Below are 24,076 nucleotides of genomic sequence, written 5' to 3' on the forward strand. Positions count from 1 at the left end.
ATTCAAGCCCTTACTGTGTTTGATTCAAAATTCAAATTATGGCATGAAAAATTACAGCTAAACAGGGGCTTAAACCTTATGTGTTCTCTTAGCCTTAATCACACTACTGATTGGGGAATGGGGGAAAAAAACTGAAGATTTAAATATTTTTAGATAAAAATGTATAGATATATGGTCTAAAGAGAATCAACTGATATTGATGTCAATTGATTCAACAGTTAAGATGCTGAGAAAATTAGGAATTTAAATTAGTATTCCCACGTTCATGGAAAGAGTTACATAGAGAGCATGACTCTGTAATCTGTTCTTTTGACATTTGGAAAAGATGGTGTGTTTTTTTTTTTTATTTCAATGGAAAATGGTGTTAGTGTTGTCACCCTACAGCTTACAGTGGCCTCAGAAAAAAGAGGGTTGGGAAAACGAGTGAGGTTCGAGTTGTTCCCTGGTTTTCCTTGGTTTCTGGTAAGTAGCTGAAGGCAGCTCTGTGCTGACTCTAATGACTGTAGCTGACTCTTGGCCAGGGTTTGAAATATTCTTATATGCTGTACAAAAAGACTAACACAGGCCTCTGCATTCTGTTGCAGTGCCGGTGTGACCTTTTGGATCTGAGATTTTGTTCCTCTCCGCACTGGCCCCCAAAGACCAAGTGTTAGTGTAACTGTGCCCATGCTGAAGTCGACTGTGATTTTGCCACTAACTTTTCAGGAAACTTGACATTTCTGAAAGTTCTAAACTTTCCTGTGATGTTACTGTTGATGTTATTTTGAGTAGCATTTGAAGGTGAATATATTAATCCAAATATGCCATCGGTTTTGTGTTGTCAAAATAGAAAGGAAGAATTTGTCAGTGTTGTATTAACTTTTACATATGTAAACCAAAACATTTTACCTCCTGTATCTGTTTTGAGGAATTCAGTAGTGTTGCTGCTGATTCCAAGATTGCTGTCAAATTGTAGCAGCCTCTGTGCATAATCAAATGCAGATTTCAGTGATCAGGAATTGGTTTGTGTGTCTGAAACCTAGGTCAGCTATCTCACATATTGCAAAACTTTCTAGGTATTATACAGAGAAACTAATTGATAGAGGATGAACTTCAATGAACTGAAGTTCTTTAAATATATATACATATATACCAGCAAAGCAATCCCTTCTGGTACTTTTAAATGGCATCAGCAAATGAAACCGCTTTCATAACCAGTCCCTACAAAAATAAAGAACAGTGTGTTATTTTTGCTGTAACCGAATAGAATAACCATGTGGATACTCACAGACCTTGTTACACTGAGGAGGAAATCTACGCCAGAGCACATCATGTCAGAACAGTACAGTTGACAGAAGCTCTTAGTTGGAACCCCAGAACTGATTGCGGATGAAACAGAGAGAATGGCAATCGTCCGCCAGGACCACCTAGAGACACACAAAATATTATTTAGATAGCTGCATAGAAATGTCTTTGAGCTCTTAGTCATCTGATTGGTGTAAGTACATGTCAAACAATTGAGCTGTAATCTGTCTTGTCTGATTAGTGCCGAATGCAGCACTGTTCTCTCTTTCAGGAGTGTCTGCAGCTCAAGATCTGCTGCAGATCTGTCCCAGTTGGGGCAACTACTAAAATAGACACCATCCGAATTAAGCTTCTAGTTTCCTGTGTAAGGTCTTCTTAACTACACTGTCCAACATACTCTTTTCAAATGGTACTGCTTGCAGTCTCTTGAATTATCTTGAAGATACACTCTGAATTCTGTCTGTATTACTGAATGAGCTTGGCTGTATTCTTCAAAAAAACCCTGAAAGTTACAGGAAAGGAGAAGCTACTCCCCTACAGTTTGTTATGTCATATTACAACAGAATAAAATCTTTCGGGATACCTACCCTGCTAATCACGTCTCTAACACTGGCTGCTTTCAGACCACGCTTCTTTCACTGCAGAAGTAACTGAAGCCAGTGATGCTTTGCATCTTATTTTCTTGCTTGCTACTCGGTCTATGTTGCTGCTTGATTATTTCACTGTTTCCATCCTAAGAAGTATTTTTGGCCTTTGTCTGCAATGTCCAATATTTGAAAGGGAGTTTCAAAGCAAGAAATGTACATTTGCCAAGCATGAATTTTTGAAACACACAGCTTGATTAGGTGCCAGCAGGGCATGGGGGAGTGCGGAATATTAATCTCTACAGTTTACTTCTTGCCCATTGCCTAATGGGTTTCATTCACATCAGTCAGCTCCAGAGGGAAAGATTAATTCTTGTTGCCAGAAATGCAGTTCTCCTAAGCTTTTCAGTGACTGTAGAACCTGGTGTAATCCTATTCTCTATCCTTAAATTTTACTTCTCCAAAGTTTGGTTTATAAGTGGCCTAATAAAGAATAATAGATGCCATAACCCATGTGCAAAAAAAAAAAAAAAAAAGGCAGATTATTGTATGTAGCCCCATTGATCTGTGCTATTTGGGACTTTCCAGGATTCTTTTTATAAAGTGTATGTGCATCTATAGTGACAGTCATTCATCTTGATCAAAAGTAAGCCACTGTTCTGACACTGAGAGGTTAAGATCAGAAGCTTAAGATTTGAAATGGTGTGTGGGAATCAGGAATACTGTGTGGAACAAGGAGGTTCCCATATGGGCTGCAAAAGACCAAGTGAAGCATAGTTGGATCCAAAATAGCCAACACACTGAGCAACTGAAAGTTGTCATTCCCACATTTAGAGCTAACCAAAGGAAACACAAAGAAAAAAATTCATGTTAAATCTTTATTCAGAGGTGAAGGAAAACTGCTCCCTCTAGTAAGGATAGCTATCACAAACCTTCTTTCAGAAAGATGAGCAGGATTTATTACTTTCTTTTTGAAAAAAAGAAATGTGCTAATTCTGTAGGTGTCCCGATTCGGGGCAGAGGGAGATAAAATGGTTAATGGCAGGCTTGGCTTAATTCCCTTTTTCTGGCTAAAACTGTGATCTCTACCATTTTTCTGTCTTACATACTTTACAAAAATCAACCTATATATCAAATGGAACTGAAACTTTAGAGTAAAAGTTACTCCATAGATAAATGTCTACCAGGATGCACAATCTCTCTTGTTAATTTCTTTCCAATGTAATGGGACAAGCTCAGCTTGATATATGAGCTGTGGTGTTTTAAATAAATACAACTTGGATGGATTTGTGTAGAAGCTAGTCTTGGAGCTACTGAACCCTACCAAGGTTGTGTCAGTTTGGGATGTGCTCAGAAGCATAATTGTAGGCTCCAGGAAGCTTTGAAGTGAAAAATATAAGATGATGTAAAAAGTCCAGGCACTTCCATGACTAAGCAGTCATAGATGAAGAGTTTACAGAATCACATGGTTTTTTTGGGAGGAGGTGCCCAAGGTCCCCTTAAGTATGTGCTTTTTTGAAAGTTATTTACCTGCTGTCTTTTATTCAGAATCTCCCATAATTTCTAAAATTAAAGAAGAAAAATATTTAAGAGCAACTGACAAAAGGAGGGATAACAGACTAGTCACAAAAGGTGACAGAGTTTATTGTTGCTAAAGTTTAAGAGGAGACTGAATAAAGCATCACTAACAGGGATCCAGTTACATGCTACAGAATGCACTGACTAGGAAAAACTGCTGATATTTTCCTGTTCTGTAGCTGTCTAATGGTATGATATATTCTTGAATTTTCCTGTGTGTGGCATCAACTCATTTGTCATTGCTACTTCTACTTGGCATCATTTGTGTACTTTCGGTCTTGAATTTTGCAATGGTTTTAACCCTTTCCTTTGTTCTTTTCCTCACATCATTCTGTTTTCCTGATGGCATGCAATTAGCTTTGGTACGTAGCTAAATATGCTAATATTATTTTTTTAATGTTATCTGAAGTAAGCAATGTTGTTGTTCTCAATTATATTTATGTACTTCTTGAGTTTCCATGACACTTTTATATGAAGTTGCTCTTCAAAAGCTTCAGTCATTTCATCGTCTTCTGCCATCTGGAGTCATTTTACTGACCTAATTTGATATAGTGTGATATAATCCCTCAGTCTCAAATGCTTCTTTATCATATCAACATGAAACAGACTTTTGCCCTTATTTTCCAGATGATATTCCTGCCTCAGACCCTGAAAATTAAGTAGCAGAATCTACTGTGTCTCTTGCATTTATAATAAATTTGGAAAACTGCTATTGTGTTTTAAGTTTCTTTTATGTAGTATTTAGTTCAAAATTAAGTATCAGTATTACCTCTTGAAACTAACTTTTCTAGCAAGAAAAATAATTAGATCTCCTTGATTTTTTTCCAATAACTACAACTGATTAATGAGACTGTAAATGAAGCATTACTATTCATAGCATTATTTTTGATCAGTGAGATGAGGAGAGAGGGTATAGTATGCATAGTATTACAAAATGTGTCCAGTTAGAGACAAAATTATTGTGAATGATATGCGTGACATGCTCTACCTACTCTTATATTTGTAGGTGTACATTACTGTCTTGTTCTAATTTTGTTTTATTATGCAACATTGCTATAGCTCTAATAATTGACTGTAAAAGTGAGATTGCTTGAAACCAAATATAATACCTAGATGCAAATTTTTATGGCTGCTAAGTAGATTGTCAGTCTGGGTCCAGATACAGATCAAATACTTGGTCTATATTTACCAATAAATGTATCCTCTAACTGCACATTTAATTGGCTTACCTGAAAAAAAAAAAAAAAAACAAAACATTGTTTGTTTAGCAAGTAGGTCAAATGAGGCATCAGAAACAATCCTCTGCTCATTAATTCAGGTAAAACCTGTGAACTTTAAACAAAGATTTCTTCCATATGATGTTGCTGTAGCAGTTGTTTCTGAACCACAGCTAGTTTTGATCCAGAGGATGAGAGTCATACAGCGGGAGTGCAAGAAAGGGAAGTATGGCAATACTTTTTTGAGCAGCAATCTGATGGTGCTGGGGTTACATTTAAGGAGCTTGGATGCTCTGCAAAAACTGTTAATGACGGGGGGGGGGCGGGGGGCGGGGAGCAGGTTAGCAACAATTTTTTTACCAATCTTTTATTTTTGAAGGCTACTCCACTTTGATAGCTTCCCATAATTCCTCATGAAAAAAAAAAGAACAAGTGAGAGAAAGAAATTTTATGAAATTTGATGTGCTGGGACAAGTTGTTTGGTTGTGTTTGTGGCTTTTTTTCCCCTTGTTTTATTTGCAACTATTTCTCTCCTTTCAAGCAAAAAGTATTCAAAGCTTCAGAAGCATTCGGTCTGTTGTTATGACTGAAATGAAGTTTTTGTTTTGTTTTGTTTTGTTTACTTTTTTCTTTTTTTTTTTTCCTCTCCTCTGTTTTGGACACCATAAGGAAAATTGACCACATGGCCATACCTTGTGATAGAATCACTATGGGAGGCACCAAAATGCTCCAAGCATTGGTGTTTAGAGCTAGGATTTGGCTGGGATTTTTGCTAACTCCTAAGAGAAATGGTACGGTATCTTTGATTCTAGTATTTGAAATTGGTAGTTTTCATACGTGTAGTGAAACCCACTGCTGCAGATTGTATTGGGGAAATGCAAGAGCTGGATGGTCAGAGACTGAACAGAATCATACTTGAATCCAGAATAATCTTTCCTTTTACAAAATTTTTTCTTCATCTATGCCACGTGATGACAGTTTGAATCTTGACATTTTCCTCAAGCTGATGTTATCTGTAGAGCAATTGACCTTGTAATTATACGCTCCTCAGCAGCCTGCTTAAGGCTACAATTACAATAGATACAAAGTAAGCATTGCTGCCCTACGGACAAGAGGTGAGACCCTTGCCTAGGACTGACAGAAAGCAGAGGTGAAGAGAGAGACGTATCTGAAATGTAGATCTAAGGGAAGACCTGGGCTTGCTGGTTTTGTGGCAAGGGTGAGGAACGTAGCTGCTATTTCTGGGAGGTATTCCATGGAACTATGACTATTCCTTCTTAGTAGTATCAATTCTTGCTTTCCAGAACTCTGGAAAAAGCCTTTAGGAAAGCCAAGCAGTTCTTCCGTTTACTTTTTTGGTCCTCTTTTGCAGCCATCTTGGCTCATTATTTGCCAGTGGTTCTAGGAAATGCCGTTTTAAGTTCTCATGTCAAAGATTATTAAAAAGAGACAAACAAACAAACAAGAAATCCCCATGACCAGTAAAGGTATTGATATTAAATCATTTGAACAAGTGAAAGGTCCTTTGATATGTAAGAGTGACAATACATCTCTTACTTTCTTTTACTGTCTCTGCACTTTGGTTAATATTCTAACGTTGCAAAATCAGTCCCTGAAGTTGCATGCAAGCTGTAGAAAAATTAATATAAATGTGATCCAAAGTAACTGAAATACTAAAAGAAAGATTATTACCTGTGTAATTTTAAATGTAGGAAATAGAAAAAAAGGTTATAATCATGAAAAAAAACATAAAAGCAGCACAATATAAAGATAGTGAAAGTAGAACTACACGCTAAAACAGAAAAAAAAAAGCTAGAGGTGATGTGTATTATGATTTACATTTTCCATTCTTTTTCTCATTGCAAGCTTTTTTTTCTTTCCTCTACAGTATCTTATTTCATCTCTCTGTTTAGTAGAGTTGTCTTCCTCACCTCTTCTAATGGCTTTCTTATACTTTATTCTTTTTTTGTTTTTCTTAATATCTTTCCCCTCTTGTGTTTCTGTTCTCGATTCTCCTCAGAGACCTTCTCTTTGCACTGTTCAGGAATTTCCTTGCAATAATGGGATTTTTTTAAAAGACATATTTCCAATTAATTGAAATTAAAACCGATTGTGGGAAGTCATCAGTTTCACTGGAGTTCCTGTTTTGAAGAATACACTTCAATATCTCAAGTAAGGCATTCAAAATTAAAGGTATCTGGATTGCAGTGATGTGTTGTGACTTAATGTGATACTGAATAGTTGTGAACAGTCTCCAAGAAAGGATGTCCTGCTTATGTTGAGAGAGAGGTTTCCAATGTAGTACTAGCCTCAACTTTGCTGCAGTTGTAGCCAGTAGCCTTTCAGTGTTGACTACAATAAAATCAGAGTTAGGCAAGTGTTGAACTGTTAGTAAACCTATAATATAATGCACACATGCCCCTCAGTTTTTATTAATGGAAGTACAAGAGAGTATAAGGTAAGGGGGAAAAGTGGATCAATTTATAAAAGGAGAAAAAAAAGTGAATGAACAAGGAAGAAGAGGCAAAAATGGTAAAGAAGTATAACCTTGTTTGTTTCTCTGTCGCTGTTGCAGACATATTTCATATATAGGGTGTATTAGATCAGATTGAGACCTTTTCCCAAACTGGTGCTGCTGATCATATAGGTAAAGGACCCTAAACCATCTGTGACTATAGATGAAATCTGAAGACCCTATGAGTCTTTCTTACCACCTTGATTACAAATGTCTCCTAACAGCAATAAAAATTTTGTAAGATCTATGTTAGTAGGATAAAATTCTTTAAGAAAGTTTGCTTTTTATTAGATTGTTTTTAAGCCAAACTTCAATTTTGCCACAGGTGATAACAAATATTGCTAATTTGGGATAAAAATCAAACATTGCTGCAAACAAAGTTCAAGTCTTTTTTTTTTTTTTTTTCTAATAATAAGGTCAATTTTCTTCTCTCACCACATATATCTAATTATGGGGGGCAGAGAAGTAAGTCTGCTTTTCATGTGAGGTTATTAACTTGACAGAGTCCCTTTAAGTTGTGAGGATGTGCAGAGTAGTTAGGAATGTGAGATACTGTAGGGTACCAAATGTGTGATGTGATGTTGCTTGGCAACTCCCTTATTGTTTTAAACAAACCACACATAGCTGGCAACAGCTGTCAAAGCTCTTGGCTCTTGACAGTAACATAGACCTCAGAAGAACCTAGAACAAAGATCTTCCAAAATGAACTGTAATATATAACAGGATCCCATAGTGCTAGAAAATGTGAGAACCTATTTGTTAAGTTAGCAGATACAGATATCTGTTAGAATTCTATAATGCAGTATTTTTGTGACAACTATGCCATTCGTTAAAATAAATTAAAATAAATGGTAAATACATGTATATCCATCTGACTTTTTGAAAGAATGCCTTTCATAGCTGTCAACGGTAGCAAATCTGCATGTGTTAGACGAGCATCATATTTCTGCAATCAAGAAAGGAAAATTACAAAGAGGACAGCCGTGTGTGTATGTTTGCAGATTTATTGCTTTGCTGTTGAGTTGTGTATATTTTGCCATCTCAGAAACAGAGGTGAGCTCCTCTTCGTCAGTATTATAGCCCATAGAATAAGGTCTAGGTGTAGCATACTAATACCTGTCAATATGGCAAAACTTTTAAACAGGAGGCAACCCCCAAAGCTTTAAAAGAAACTTCAGCACATATCTGAGCTAACCCAAGATCTGCCAAAATTTTTCACGCTAGGAGATAAGTAGGTCTGTAAACAACCTCGTAGTCTGGAAATACATCTGGAATGTGAAGAATGCAGAGTTCCTCTGTACCAGTTTTTCCACTGTCTCCGGAGTACTTGGATGCAAACCAGCATAAATCTGACAGCCAGGCAGTGCTGTGCTTCTACTAATATTCATGTCTTGTAGTGGAGCACAGCATTTCGGATGCAGCATCATACCAGCTCGTCTGTCTGGCTGTTGCATTATTCACACCCCACCAGAACGCAGGTTAAGTCAGTGTCTAAGTGTCCAAGGATTGTTCTCATTGCTGTGTGAATGCTCTAACCATCAAACTGCCAGAAGCTGCCTTGCTGTATCCCCGGTTGTAATTGTTCAGTTTTATCCATTCTGGTCAACAAAAGGCTGACTTGACTGTCTAGCTAATTAAAGCTGTCACAGGAAACTTCTGAGTTCTTGAGTCACTCTCCATGGTGAAATGAATGTTCAAATATACAGAATAGTCAATTTTCAACTTGCTGCTCACCCTACAAATGACAAACTAGCAGACATTTCATATTGATATGGCTCTCTCTTTAGTTATGTTTAATAGTTCACCTTGTATACTTCTCCTCTGGACCCACAAAGCTTTGTACATCCACAGTGTCTTCTGACTAGAGTTCCACAGTTCAGTGTAGCACTGTACACTGAGTCACAACCTGTTTTTTGTTTCAAGCCTGTTATCTCTTAGTTTAAGTTGATTGTTACCCATGGTTGTGTAGACAAAGGCAATGAATAGACAGTCAACTTTGCACGATCTCTATGCAATTTATGATTTTCTAGGCTTCTAACCTCTCTTTTTTTCAAGTTGAACAATCCTAGGCTACTTAGTTGTTCATATGGAAAGTGTTACTTACCTCTTACATTTGGAGTTTTTGCAGTTCTTTTGAATGCTTTTTGGGAATAGAAGAGAGGAGTATTCAAGGTATTCTAGGGGTACAAGAAACATATTTTTTTTTACTGTGGTTTAATGTTACTGTATGTTTTTTTTTCCTAGTAATTCCTAGCATTTGTGTTGCTTTTTTGACTACTGCCATGCACCAGTTTGATGTTGATTGTGATGAATTATTATTTTCCCTCAGAAAGCCATTTCATTAAAGAAATAATGTTCAGTTGTTCTTCACACTACAGATTTATTATATTTTCAGGAACTTTTTCTAACATTGGTCTATCTAACCACTGATTTTTTGTTGTTGTTTTCTGTCATTTCATAACCAGTATTTTTTTTTTTAATTAAGTATTGATTGAAGGAAGATAAGAAGAGGTAGTCCAAATGTCTTTATCTGTCAACTATTATCTGTGAAGCAGGGTATTCCCTTAGTGGGATCAAATGGAGGGCAGCAATTCAACCTACAGTCTCTGTGGGAACATTACAGAATATTTGAACATCTGCTTTGAGAACCTACTTGAAAAATAACCATGCACAATATAAGAGGAACATCTGTGCTGTGTGCTGGAGACCACTGGTAATACTGTTGGCACAAGAAAAAAACAGCAAAAAGCTATATAGGTTACATGGAGTCCTTCTTTTGAATAATGTATGTAATTTTGCTTTTTTTCTGGTTGCACCATATTTTTGTTGATAACAGCACTACACTGGGTATGAAATTACAGACAGGCAAAGAATCATTGTAACCTGATATTTAATGGAAATTTAAGTGCCCTGAAAATTAAGCAGAAAATATCCATACATAATAATGTTATTTCCATTGTTTATCTGGAACTAATAATTCGTGTGTTCGTGTTTTGTTTCTACAGAAAGATAATTAAGCAAATAGAAAAAAAAAAGAGGCAAAACCACTGCAATTCTGATGTAATGAAAAGCTGGCATATAAAATGGAGCCTGTTTATTAGGCCTGTTCAGAGTTTTCCTCCTGTACTTGGTTTTGGTTCTCCAGCATGGAGAAAAGTGTGGTGAGTTCTGGCATATTACTGGTGTCTGTCTTCATTACTGTTGGAATGGTAGGCTAGCTGATGGGCAAGAAAATGTATTTATGGTTTTAATCCTGTGTATAGTCGTATCAGTGTTGTGCCTGTAGATATGTGAAGCCAGCAAAAGTTGCTTTCGTGGCCTGTGTCACGAGAGGACCCAAATTTCCCCTACGCTAAGTGAGACCACTTCTAAATGTGGTATATTGGACTTGGTCATTTATGGGGGTTTCCTCTAGTCCAGTTTTTCTAATTGATAGCAAATCTGGTGTGTCTTGTAAATATTAAATCTAGTTTAACACTGGTTTAAGGTAGCTTCAGGAAAGAAAAAGTTGTTTTGTTTTTAAATGGCACTACCACAATTGGACATGGAGTGTAAAATTATGTGGTTCTAGATATTTAATATGATGAAAAAGTTATAAATATATATTAAATTCAATGTCTTTCCTTACAGAATTTAGAAAAGGTTTTTCTATAACTTGTCTCTGTGTTGCAGAAATATTTATATATGGCTTATGGTCTAGGCTGCTGACCTTGAATGGCTGGTTACATAAATGGCAGATGGAAAAGGATCACATGCTACTATTCTGTCTAACCGAGAAACTTTTACCAGTTTTAAGACCAACCTGAACTTACAATCAGTAACAAAAAAATAATCATTTTTTCAAAAAAAGCAAGGTACATTTATGTCTTCGGTCCCGCTTACTTGCACAGTTTTCTGTTTCCCATCATGAGTTAGAGTCAACATTTAAAACAGCCATCTTGGGAAAAGATGTACAAGAAGATACTTTAGCCATGCTATCCTATACTGTTTGCCAGGTTCGTTGTTCCAAAACATTTTATTCATTTTCACCATGCATGGAAGAAAGCAAAGACTGGTAGTATTAAGCTGTGAAAAATCTTTTTGCCTAAAGTACATACAACATTACACATGATCAAAACTGAAGCCAAATATGTAAAGGTGAATTTCATGGCAAGGAAAAATTATATGAATTCACATTAATTTTTTACAGGTTGAATGATCAAAGAATCACCATCTTTTTCTAAATTCTGTTTAAAAATGTCTAGACTTCTTTACACAGCTTTCCACACATTAAGTCTTTTCCATGGGGTTATATAACACTTTTCTATGCATGCAAATCCTGCTTAATGTAGTGGTAATTGTGTGAATAAACCATCATGCTTCCTCAGGTCACATGAACTATTAGTATAAAAGTCTACACTCTTACAATTTAACTTATGACTTCAAAAATAACATCCGTAGCACATACATGGTATTGTGCATTGTAAACTCATCAAATTAATTAGAAAAATTCTGATTAACATATAATTAACTTTAACTGAAATGTAATTCTGTACACTCAGAAACTTGCTGTTTCTATCATAAAAATGGAAAGAAACTTCAGATGTTTACCCTTACTTATATACTTTGTAGATTGCCATAAAAACTTTAAAATGTTAATCCTGTCCATAGTCAGTAGGAAATAAGGAACAAACCAAAACATATTAATGTTTCAACATAATTTTTATAGCTAGATGGTTACAGCAGCTTAAAATGGTTTCCCCATAAACATTACTAATAGCCAGAACCAGAAGGGGACCTTTTCACATCACACACTAGAACCATATATGGCTTAGCTATTTTCCATTCCTCTAAATGTCATCCCTGAGTGAACTGCTTTTTCAAAGTTGCTAGTTATGTCAAAAAGCTTGTAAAAGTCCCAGCTTGAAATGTCCCTTTCTAAAAAAATAAGTAGTAGGAGCCAAGGAACATCAAATGATCAAATTTGTAGTTATGGCAAAACTTTAGTAATAACATTATATGTAAATATTTCTGTTTACAAGTGTACAGTAGGGTGAGGGAACTTACCCATCTCTATAGTGCTATGGTTCAGCAGAGTAAAGATTAAGCTCTCCAGGTCATCATAGTCCATTTTACTTCTGAGAGACAGACAGTTCTGCAGACATAGAGCAGTAAAACAGCCTCATTACACTATTTTGTATACCAGTGGTGAAATGAGTAGGTAAATGCCAGTTTATCACATTAGCACTTCAGAAAGAAATGGGATATTCTATGGATGGGAAATGGGATTGAATAAGAGTGCGTCATGTCTTTTTTTTTCTCTACCAGTTTTTTGGAAGGATCATTTGGGACTTTTAAGGTCCATTTGTAGATATTGAAGTTTATCAGTGCCATATCTGAAAGGTATAATTACTCTATCAATTTTAGTGAAACAGCAGCATGGGTTTTCACCTGGTCTGCAAAAGCTCATTCATCTCCCTGGATGCCTATGCAGGCAACTGTCTAAAATGTTTACCCTCTGTTTCAAAGCTGCTGGAATCAGACTCTTTAGATTAAAGGTGGCTTGGATACACTAATCACATATATCCATCTGCAAGTACTCTATGCGGCAGTAAAGTGTGGACCCATTGGCATTTGTAGCTCTCCAAAACTTAGGGCATGAATAGCCATGGCATTAAAGTCTTTATAAGATGAAAACGTGTATTTAGATACCTAAGTACTTCTGAAATTCCAGAGGTACCCAGCTTAGTTATGCTGTTTTGAATTTTTGTCATGTATCTTCACCCTTGTCTGCTTGGTACTCACCAATGGCTGATAGACATTCACTGGTAGGAGCCCATTAAGGGACAAACCAAGAGGAAATAAAATGACAAAATGAAAATACAGTTTTTATTTTGAGCACTCTGGTTCTGCTGAAGTTAAAATGGTTCATTTTCCCAAGGCTGGCTGTAGGTACTAAGTCTAAAAAATAACTTGTTAGAAATAATAAATAAATAAATAAATCCCCAATGCTTAGATGGACAGGTAGATGAGGACATTACAGAAAGAACTTACAGAAGGAGGAAGAAGGGACTTCTCTCATTCAGTAATGAAGATAAATTAGATAGTGACCATTCGAGTTGTTTTGTTGAGCTGTGAATAGTGGAGTGAGGCTTAGATGACAAATGAAACATCAAGATGTTTTGTCATATTGATTAATTTTTCAAAAATCAGGATTTCTGATAAATAAATGTAGTTCTTTGCTTCAAAACTTTTGTTTATAAGTCATTGCAGTGTCCGAGGATGTTGAAAGACAGATATTAAGGACTGAGAACCAGCATGGCTGCATCCCAGACAGTTAATTTGGGTTGTCTGGCCTTAAGTAACGTAAGATTTGAGAAACCAGTCCTATCATCTACTAGTACACTTGAGCAGAATGTTTTCTTAGCACCTCATCCTTAATCACAGTACTATAGGTACTAAATGCCTTTTAAAAATCCGGCACACCTTTGACTCACAAAGAAGCCATGAACAATAATTTTATGGAGATGGAGGGTGTGAAGTTGACTTATGAAACACACCAATACTGATTTCTCACTTGTTCTGTTTATTCCTTGTTTTGGTATTGTGTGTGTTTAATTGTTGTTGGTTTGTTTGTTTTTTCTTTGGAAGTATGATGTTGTGGAACCATATATGTATACTAATGAGCACAGGAGAAACTCACTAAAAAGGGCCTTATGAGTGCTGAGTGAAAGACCTGATAAAAGATCTTTACCACAGTGTCTAATAATGTATTTGAAGGATTCCGAGAGCAATATGAGGGCACTGCCTCCTGGTTTCATTTACACTTAGTCTGGCCAGTGTATATATTGACTCATTTTAAATACGTCATCATTTGCACACATGTAAATTAAAGAAAATGTAAATTAAAATTTGCACACATGTAAATTAAAGAAAAACAAAGCCCTTTGTTGCTAGTTAGTTGACATCACTGGTTGATAGTGAAACAGGGTGTGTGAAATAAAGCCTCTTGTTTACTTAGGAGGACACAACACCTGCTGATGTGGGATGATTTCATCATGTTATACTGCCCAAAAGGCTGTAGCTAAGCATTGAAATCCTGGGTAGTTATCAGTTGCTCTGCTTTGCCACTACTTCACTGGAGAAAACTAAAATAAATTACACTCCTCTTAGCTGTTTAAAAATATGAAACTTACAAAAGAAAATGTTAATAACCCAGGGATATGTATTTTTGAAATTAATGATTATACACATCTAGGAGGATATTGGTTACCATTTCTGCCCTGTGTTTATACATTCTTGATCGACATCCATCTGCCTTAGAAATCTGTTGGAGTGGGTTGAAAAGTGATTTGAAAGATTTTTAAAAGCCAAGACCAAATTTGTACTCTGGCATGTGTAAAATATAAGAAAAATGCCCTTTTCAAAACTCAGTATATTATTTTATACCTAGATTACACATCTATGGAAGGCGTCTTTAAACAGTTTTCATGCTTTGTATTTGCTTTTCCTCCTTCGTTCTTAAAAGGAATATCCATTTTTTTGTTTGTTTGTTTTTGTGTTTTTGTTTGTGGTTTTTTTTGGGTTGTTTTGGTTTGGTTTTTTATCAGCTGAGATTTATATGAAGAGCTGGTGGCAAGGTGTCAGCATTTGCCATTTGCTACCAATCAGGCAACTACTGAAGCTAGACTCAGGTGCGATGTGATAATCACTGCAGCTGTCAGAAAGGTTCAGAAATGGACATACTCCAGATGGTGTTAAAGATTACTGGAAGTATTCCTCTCTTAAGAATGAAATACTTACAAAACGATATCTGTATTTTGGAGAATTCTCATGTTATAAAGCTTGCAAACCTTGTTTCAGAGCTAGTGAATCCAAAGTAAATAACCTGCATGGTTTTTAACCCATATGATTTTTATAAATCGTATTAAGAGTTATGTTCCTACAAGACTGTTTTTGTTTCCTCTTCAGTTATACTTATTTTAATTTCTACACTAGTCGAAACTTAAAAAGTTGAAGTATTTGAAAATAAAATAACAGGAACTCTGAAGGTGTCCTTGGCCATCTCTCAGGCCACAGCAGCCTTATCTTTATGCACAAATGATATTTCATATTGAGCTTTAAATATTTAAGAGGTTTTTCTTTTCAGTGGAATATCAGGATGTCAAGTTATATATAGTCATACTTTTTCCATTTGCCAATTAAATTGAAACAAGAATTGACTAATTTATATACAGGCTTTTATTTTAATGTATATGTATTCTAGCAGAAAGTTAGATCTTGTCCCCTGTTGGAATTACAATGAACACTTTCTCATGGTCAGTTCAAGTTGGTCAAAATTTTGTAGCAGACAAATGCATTTTGCATGTCAGTTTTATATTTGCAGTTCTGCATAGAGGGATGTTATAGAACTAAGTCTGTTTAAGCTTACAGGAGTCAAAATTACTTTATTGGCATGAATTTTTAAAGTTTTCAGGAAATGTGGCTAAATAAGGAGTGATTTGCAACACATGCAGTTTATGGTCCTAGAGAAGTTAAATTTGTCATGTAATATGTGTTGGTATTTTGAATTAAGAATTTTGGATTCTTAATTAAAGTTCAGAAGTTTCCCTGATTTGGGTGGTTTTATTCTCTGAAGAACAGAAAAAAAAAACCATAGTGCATTCATAGTCATTGCAAATGTTCTTAGAGAACTCATGGTTTCCTTAAGAAAGCCTGGCTCTCTAAGGTATCAAGATTTTGGAATCATGAATAGAGTTTGAATGTGAAGGGTGCTTTTTGAGGAATTTGCAGAAGAGGAACTTTCATGATAAAGAAGTCTGCAACTGAATGTGCTTAATATTTGAGACAGTTTTTTGTCAGAAGGACTTACCTAATCAGTTTCCCTCTGTTACTTCAGAAATGTCTGAACTATGTATTTTTGAATGTCAAATGTAACTTGGATCCTATAAGCAATGCGAAACTAATACTAAAAGTAATTACTGGATGGCATGAAGAATAATAAAATATAATTTTAGACCTCGAAGAAGTCTGGGAGCTGGAACATAATGTTGTCTATTTACTTGCATAACAGTTCTGTCTGAAAACCAGAATAGAGATGCCTGCTCTGCTGCATGCTGCATGTCTGCTCATAGGACAGCCAGGATACAGGAAAGGAGCAGTGGCAGGTGTCCAGTTCCCCTAAAGACTATTGATGTCTAGTGTCTGTCATTGCCAGACTTCAAACCTGAGGCCAGGAAGAGAGTGAGAACACATTCCCATCCCTACTTCCGAGTTAAAAAACAACTAAAACCAGTGTTTACGTTGCTTATGTTCTTCTGAGGAACCAAAATGCCTCAGAAATCCTATACAAATCTTAAAACCAGTGGTAAGAGCATAAGGCAAATCTTAGTGATGACAAAATCTCGCTAGTGGTAATTGCAAGTGTTGCCAGCTGTATCATCCTAGCACTCTGAAATGCTTTGGATGGTATTTGTTGTGAGCACAATCTATTGTGGAGAGATGTGTGATGAGTGTATAATTAAAAGTATCTATGGCACTGATGTACTTATGCAACTCAGAATTCAGACTATCTCCTCAATTAAATACAAATTATTAAAATGCCAACTATTAGCATCCTGTAATTATGACTCTTAGCAATTCCGTCATTATCCACTCCTTTCTCTATGCGATAATACCCACCTGGAGAGAACTTTGTATCTATAGTCTTTGCTAACCAGCAGGAATTTATTTTCTCTTTATAAAAGAATAGAAAATTCATTATTATCCTTCAGACATGGTGTGCATGTCTCAGTTTCAGAAACTGTGTCATTCTAAAACAAACAATAAGAAACAGGGTTTGATCTGAAGCTGGTAGATTTAGTGAGTTTTAAATTATGTTTCATATGATTTAATAGATTATCATTTTAATAAAATGGCATCCTTCTTCATATGCGCATATTCAGTACTAATAGGGGATTATTATACTGAGAGCAACAGGGTGATTTTTACCGCTATAGTGGGTAGTTTAAAATGGTTAAGTACATTGGATCTAGTTTTATCCACAAAAAATTTTACTGCAGAAAATATAAATGTTTAGAATAACCTGAAAAGAACATGATTTCACCTCTGCTTAATGGGAATGTTGATATTTAGTGTTTGATTAATATTGCATTTGGTATATATACAATGTAGTTCTGGAATCTGACATTTTGAACTGAGGTTCCTTAATTACCTGATTTCAAGTGTTCAGGTGCTCTTGCAGAGTAGAGCATGCTGGTGTTTTAGAACTGACCAGGGTCTGCTCTCCAGGGAAATTTCACATTAGTGGTACAGAAAGTTACATGGTTCATCAGCATAATGTTCCATTTGAAACAGCAAGTGTGAAGTCCAGCTTCAAACTCCTGTTTGCTAGATTTCAACAAGAAAATGCAATGAAGATGGCATGGCCTACTGACTGTATTGATCTTAAGAGACCCAAACAAAGGTTGCCTGGTTTCCATCTGCTTATGCTGTCCTGTTGGATTTCCTTGGGCAGTGCTCTTCAGGCCATATCTGCTGTAATAACTTCTACCTCATGAGTGTCACATCTGATATGTTAGAAGTGAGAGCCTGAAGAAGTCTTTCAGTTCATTATCTTGTCATCCAGGGTAACCTCACATTCAGTTGGGATAGTTCCTGTCTGGAAGCAACTGAGTCCCTCACTGTCCTGCACCATACAGTCCACATCATGCCATCCATATGCAGGCTGCACCTGCTCCAGGTTTGACATCAGGATAACCTGGATGGTAGCTCCTTGGCAGGAAGTCAGACTCCACATAAATTCTTGGTTTTCTAGAAGAAACAAGCCCACAGCGGAGGCTCTGAAGCCCTATTGGTGTGGGTGTTAGAAATGACCATAGGAGTCAGCAAAGGAAAACAAAGCAGAGCTTCTTCAGGGCTGGTATCACCAAGGATCTTTCTCAGAGGAAATGTCATTTCATATTCATAATTAATATTCTCCTGCTTATCATACCACATGAAAGGTGTTAGGTGATCTGACCAGTAGACACTACTAAAATACACCTAGAAATACCAAAAGTGGGGTGAGTTAAAGCTTACTGGGAGTCTTCCTTAGAGATTGGTGTAATGGAGGTGACCTTCCAGGGGTGGGGGAGACAAAGCACTGGGCACAGGCAGGTGTTGGTGCTTACAGCTCTTCTGCTGCCCACCCATTGCTTAGTCTCCAGCTTTATTCTGACTTTGCTATGCAAGTAGCACTCTCTGACAGCCTGCTCATGTGTGGGGTGACCCCTATGGACACAGCCCAAAGTGGTGAGGTGTCCTTTATGGAGGTCTCAATAGGAGGTCAGAGGGTTAGGCTGGGAGTAGTCAAGTAGTTACACAGTAAATGCTCAAGGGCTTTGCTTAGAATACTGTATATGCTTATAGGCTCACTCTTGTTTCATAATTTGGCATTCAGGAAAGAGGTAGCTTAACACTGTGGATGAATGTGGGATGCTTCAGCTTGTGGCAGCTCTCAGGAGGGGTCTGGCATGGCAGGATGAACACAGGTTTTTGTGTCACAACTATAAACAGGAGCGCTTCAGATATTCCAACCTTCACCTTTCATGATGGCCATAAAAATACACAAATATATGTATATTTATCACCCTTCAGATTTTCACAGGTCAAAGACAAGTAACTTGCTGTAAGAAAGAGGAGTCTGGGGTCTTTTCATACTAGGAAAGTGAGGAGTTTTCTTGACCTTTTGTGAAAATGTTGTAAGGGAAAGGAAGAAGTTTCACATAAAAAGATACTAAAATTTATAAGTAGAATTAATGAACTTGTGCTTCTTTCTTTATCCTGGTCGTTCTTGGTTTTTCTTTTTTTCCCTTCCTTCTCTCTTTTTCACTGTCCTTGACTGTCTTTTTAAAATTATTCTTTGGTTCCTCTTTAGAAGGTACATTTCAAGTCATTGTAAATGTTGAAACATGCCAAAATGTTAAATGGCTTGTTGAATTCTGGGAATAGTAATAAACATTTCAGTAAACTGTAGCTGGACAATGGATTGCATAAAGCTTTAGTGTCATAAAAATATACCTTTAAAATAGTACCAAATGGTGCATGAGTGCCACAGTATCTCAGAAAGCATTAATCAGCACAGCTTCAATAGAGACAACTTATTTTTTTGTCAGCAGTGCTTTATCTGCTTTAATTTGTTCTTCACATGTTTCCATGACAACCGAGGAAGAATAAAAACCAAAAATCAGTGAAGGCAAGACAAAACTACTTCCTTTGATTCATACTGCTCTGATAAATGTGAGTTTGATAATCAGCTGTGGATCACAGGTTTGGTGGTTTTTTTATGGAAGAGGTAGGATTTTTATTTGCATATATTTATTCTATTAGCTTAAGAAAACAAAAGGAGGTAGTTTATGGGAACTGGGCTTTTTCTTATTCCACAGTCTTGTTTTAAAGCCTTTACATATATAGAGTTTTCTTCTTCTCTTGGCTACACTCCTTCCTGCTATTTGGATTTTTCTAGTCTCTGTTGAAGAGATTTTTCAAATACATTTGAGCTGAAAAAATGAGACATAAAAATAAAATGTTTTGTGGTGCGATGTTATGTTTCCTTGAAGAGATGCATTTTATGTTTTCCTGTGATTGCTTACCTTTCTCCCAAATATGCTGTAAGTAGATCAACACCATCTGGAAACAATGGTGTTACTTCTGACTGGGAGCATCAGATCTCACAACTCATTGGTAGGCTCAGTAGACAGAGTTTTATTGTGTCTTCATGCAAGCTAACAACACAAATCAACCATTGTAGTATTTCATGTTTGATTCTCTGATATTGGTATCTTAAATCTATAAGCTTCTTGTATAAATACAGTTTCAAAATATGAGGAAAAGAAAAAGTACAAAAGAAAGAATGGTTAGTGAAGCTAGAATCCAGATCCTAATTTCTTCATGGCTTGGAAATGTATTTTTCAAGTAGCATTGATGTGAGCTGTTTCCTATCTATTTCACCTCTCTCGTGAAACTGCAAGCACCTTTGCTACTGGCATTTTAGTTATATTTTTAAATAATGTGTCTTGGACACATATTTGCCAAGGAAAACAAGGTTCTTGGCCTGGGGAATTTGTTGCCCTCTTACTTAAAAAAAAATAACAACACAAAACAACAAACCTATAAAAACCCCACAAAGACATGACAGATTTGGGTTTGAGAAATATTTTTTATTTTAAAATGTGAATTACTACATTCTCAGATGCACTTATTATTAAAATCTGCTGAGCACATATTTTGGAAAGTGATTTTCTTTCTTCGCATAAATACGACTGCAAACAGCTTGCTGTGAAAATGAAATACTGAGTACTTGCCATCCTCGTTATGCTTGTTAGTTCTGATTTCTTGCCTAACTCATGGTACTCCCGCTCTCCAGTTACCTGCTGACTTCAAAGCAGCTTTAAGTAGGCAGTGGGACTTTAGATCTTAAAAGAAACCAAACCTCAACCACCCAGAAACCAGGATCATGTAACTTTGTTACTGTTCCTCATTTTCTGACCACACAAGTATTAAAATTAGGCTATTTTGTATTTTAATTTGTGAGCACATACATTTAAAAATAATGTTACTCAAAATAAGTATATTTGCATGTACAGCTATCTTGTTGTAAAGTCTGAGGACAGATTATTCTTTGGCTTATTGAATCACATGTGATGATGCAGTGTTGTCTCCCGCTAATTTACTGCTATGTGCAAGTATCTTCCTGCTAAGACTTGCCTTATGTTTCTAGATACATCTGGGGTAAAGAATTGGCTTCCAAATATAAGAATTCATCCAAAAAGCAGAGCCTTTTATAAAGGAGACAGCGTAATGCTTAGTGCAGGAGGCAACAAAATCTCTAGGTTGTTCTTCAGCATTTAGAAATAATTTCCTAGAAGTAAAACTTGACGAGCATTTTGTTTTCAGAAGTTAAATAGATGAGGTACCTCCAGGGCCAAAGTGAATTCATTTTAAGTTCAGTAAATAATTATTGTATTATGTTGTTCACTGAGCTCCACAAATTAGTTTGGCTGACTTGGTCCTTGAATATATTTCTCAAACGCCTCTTTCTGCCATGCTTTATTGTGCCAAATATAACTTTTAAAACCAGTTCAATTTAATCCATGTGAAAAATCAGAAAATACCATTTTAGGGTAGCAAAAAGTAATTGCAGAACTACCTTTGCCATACATTTGAAAGGCAAAGGGCAGTTATTGCTTAAAGCTGAAAGATGCTGTGTTGCTGACCTGCTGCAGCAAAATACTTAGCTATGGGTTTGAACTTGAATGTGTGGACAGCCTGACTACCTTTGGTGGGGTTTCTCCAATGTTTCAGATCAGATTGCTGAACTCAGCACCACTGTAAGACCAAGACAGTTTAGACATAATGGGTTATTAGTTCTGGGTGATGAGAATAGGCCTTTGGCTTCTGACCAGATGTTATCAGATGTTGCTGGGGGCAGGCTGGGTTGCAGCCCATGTACACAGTGCACTGCGCATAGTATTTCTCACCCACAAAAGTAAAAATAAACTGTGAGATACTAAAGACTATAAATCCCTCTTTACCATGCTTCTTAGGGCAATATAACTACAGGCTATCTCTCAGTCTGGGTTATGCATTATCTGCATAATTCTGCTGGGCTTTGCTAACTTAGAAGGCTTTAAAAAAAATAAAATAAAATTCGGAATTGTAAGGGTATATGGATGGCATCCACAATGTTGTCACCCTTTGTTGCCTTTGGTTCATCTTGGAATTTTATTAATAGACACCCTTGGAGTGTTTAATTGTTCATTTTAATTCAAAACACAAGCCCCCGTTTTTAATTCAGATTCTATCAGAAGATAAATCTCTATGACTGTTTGTAAAATTGGATGTAAATTATATATTCTTTTGTACTTCAATTGCATTTGATATCTTTAAAAATAAAACAGATACTGAAAAGAAATAATATTTTCCTAAAACATACTTTCACCTTATACTTTTCTGTCACCACAGTAAATATATGTAAGTCTTAAAATATACTTTACTTTCTGTGGCATCATCTATGGAAAAATTATGAGCCAATATTAAGTTAGGTAAGACACATCTGACAGTCATATTTCACTGCTACTTTTGCAAGCCATAGATTGCAAGATTTCATTAACGGTTTTCCTATCAGTACACGCAGAATATGGAAAACAACTGCAGGAGTACGGACAATCTTTCACAACACCCACAGGACCTGAATCACAGACAGTTCCTATTCCTGCTTTCTGGCTCAAACCCAGAGGAAATCTGCCTACACTTCTGTGCAGCAAGAAAGGACAGGGAGTAATTTATGGCACATCCATGTAACACCTTTAGTTCTTGTTATTTCTACTACAGCAAGTATTCTTGCAGCGGCCTACTTGCGTGTGCTTGGTATCCTTTGGTCTGTCATTTGCCTTCTTGGCATTTAGCTTGGGCAACCAGGCTGTGTTTCAGAGGATACTGTTTTCATGAGATGTTCAGTTATGTTTAAAGGAAAAAACAAACAAACAACAAAAAAACCATAAGGTAAGGCAGCATCTTACCTTTTGTTTTAAACTGTACTTAAGATTAAGGTGTTATGTTATCATACTCTACTTATTATTACCTTGATTTTAACTTGGGATTTATGGAAGATACAGATTATACCATCTGCAAGATTATGACGCAGTTCTGGAGTTATTATTACTAACAGCAAGACTGGTTAAATTCTACTCTCACCTTGTTGTGGCTGTGATTCTTGAGCTGTGTGCATTTGGTTAAGAATGATTAAGTTGTACCCTCAAGAGAAACTCATAATTTAACACATATTTATATATGAAATTAAGAACGATATAAGCAACTGTCTTGGCCCTACTTCATGGGTGTTGGGAATCAGGATTTTGGCTGTAGCTTCGTCCACAGGGAGGGCTAGAAATAGGAAGGAAGTTGAAACCAATCTAGAAGACAGCTTGTCTTTCATAAGGTTTTTTATAAAGTATTAAGAGTTTCCCTTACACTAGGAATAGCTTGTCTACTTATACCTGATCCAAAAGAAAATTAATGGTGAATTTTGTTTTGTGGTTTGGATTGCCTTCGTCTAGTGACTTATTTGTGTAAAATGGAGTTAGACTTAGAAGATTATTGTGAACTGGAAAATAGGAAGGGAACAACAGGGAATGAAGTATATGTGACCTAAAAGGCCCGCAAAATTGGGACAACTGTGACTATCAATGCCTACTGAAGAAGAAAAAAAAAGTTAAAATATCTAACTGATTCAGAATAGAGTGAATTCCATAAAGGTTTAAGGCTTAGTTGTAATTTTTCTTTAATACAGTTAAAGGCCAAATGATTCTGGCCTTTCTCGTGTGGTTTGTCTTGTTTGCAAATCTGGCAAAATGACATGCAATATATTTTATATGTGTAAAACACTATTTAGAATTTCCTGTGCTGCAGTAACATATGAACTTCTTTTTGGAAAAACAGTGAGAGTCCAGCACTGATATTCTCTAAAATCGTTAGAGTTATGATGGCTAAAAATACAACCAGTTGCTATAGCAACGGGAATTTGAAGATGCACATATTGCTGCTTTGTCTACTCTCTTTCAAAAATTTATCAAAAGAAACCTTTTCTTGCCCATAAGTAGTAATCTTTAGCTGTCATAGTTTAGTTGCAGTTTTACATAATGTTTATTTCCTGCCTGCTGAGTGATGTGTTACTTCAGGAAGAAAGCACAACAGAACATACTTAAGTAACCTGTGAGCATACACTTCTTATAGGTTACTGATGCATGTTAGGGTTAAGGACTAAATAATTCCAGCAATCCAAAATTTTAATTGCCATAATAAGCACATATAAATGGCGTCTTGCTATTATAATGTATTATAAAAACATGTTCAATAGGGTAAGTAGTTCATAGAGTAAG

This window comes from Streptopelia decaocto (genome assembly GCF_964273445.1).
Source record: "Streptopelia decaocto genome assembly, chromosome: 4".
Taxonomy (NCBI): domain Eukaryota; kingdom Metazoa; phylum Chordata; class Aves; order Columbiformes; family Columbidae; genus Streptopelia; species Streptopelia decaocto.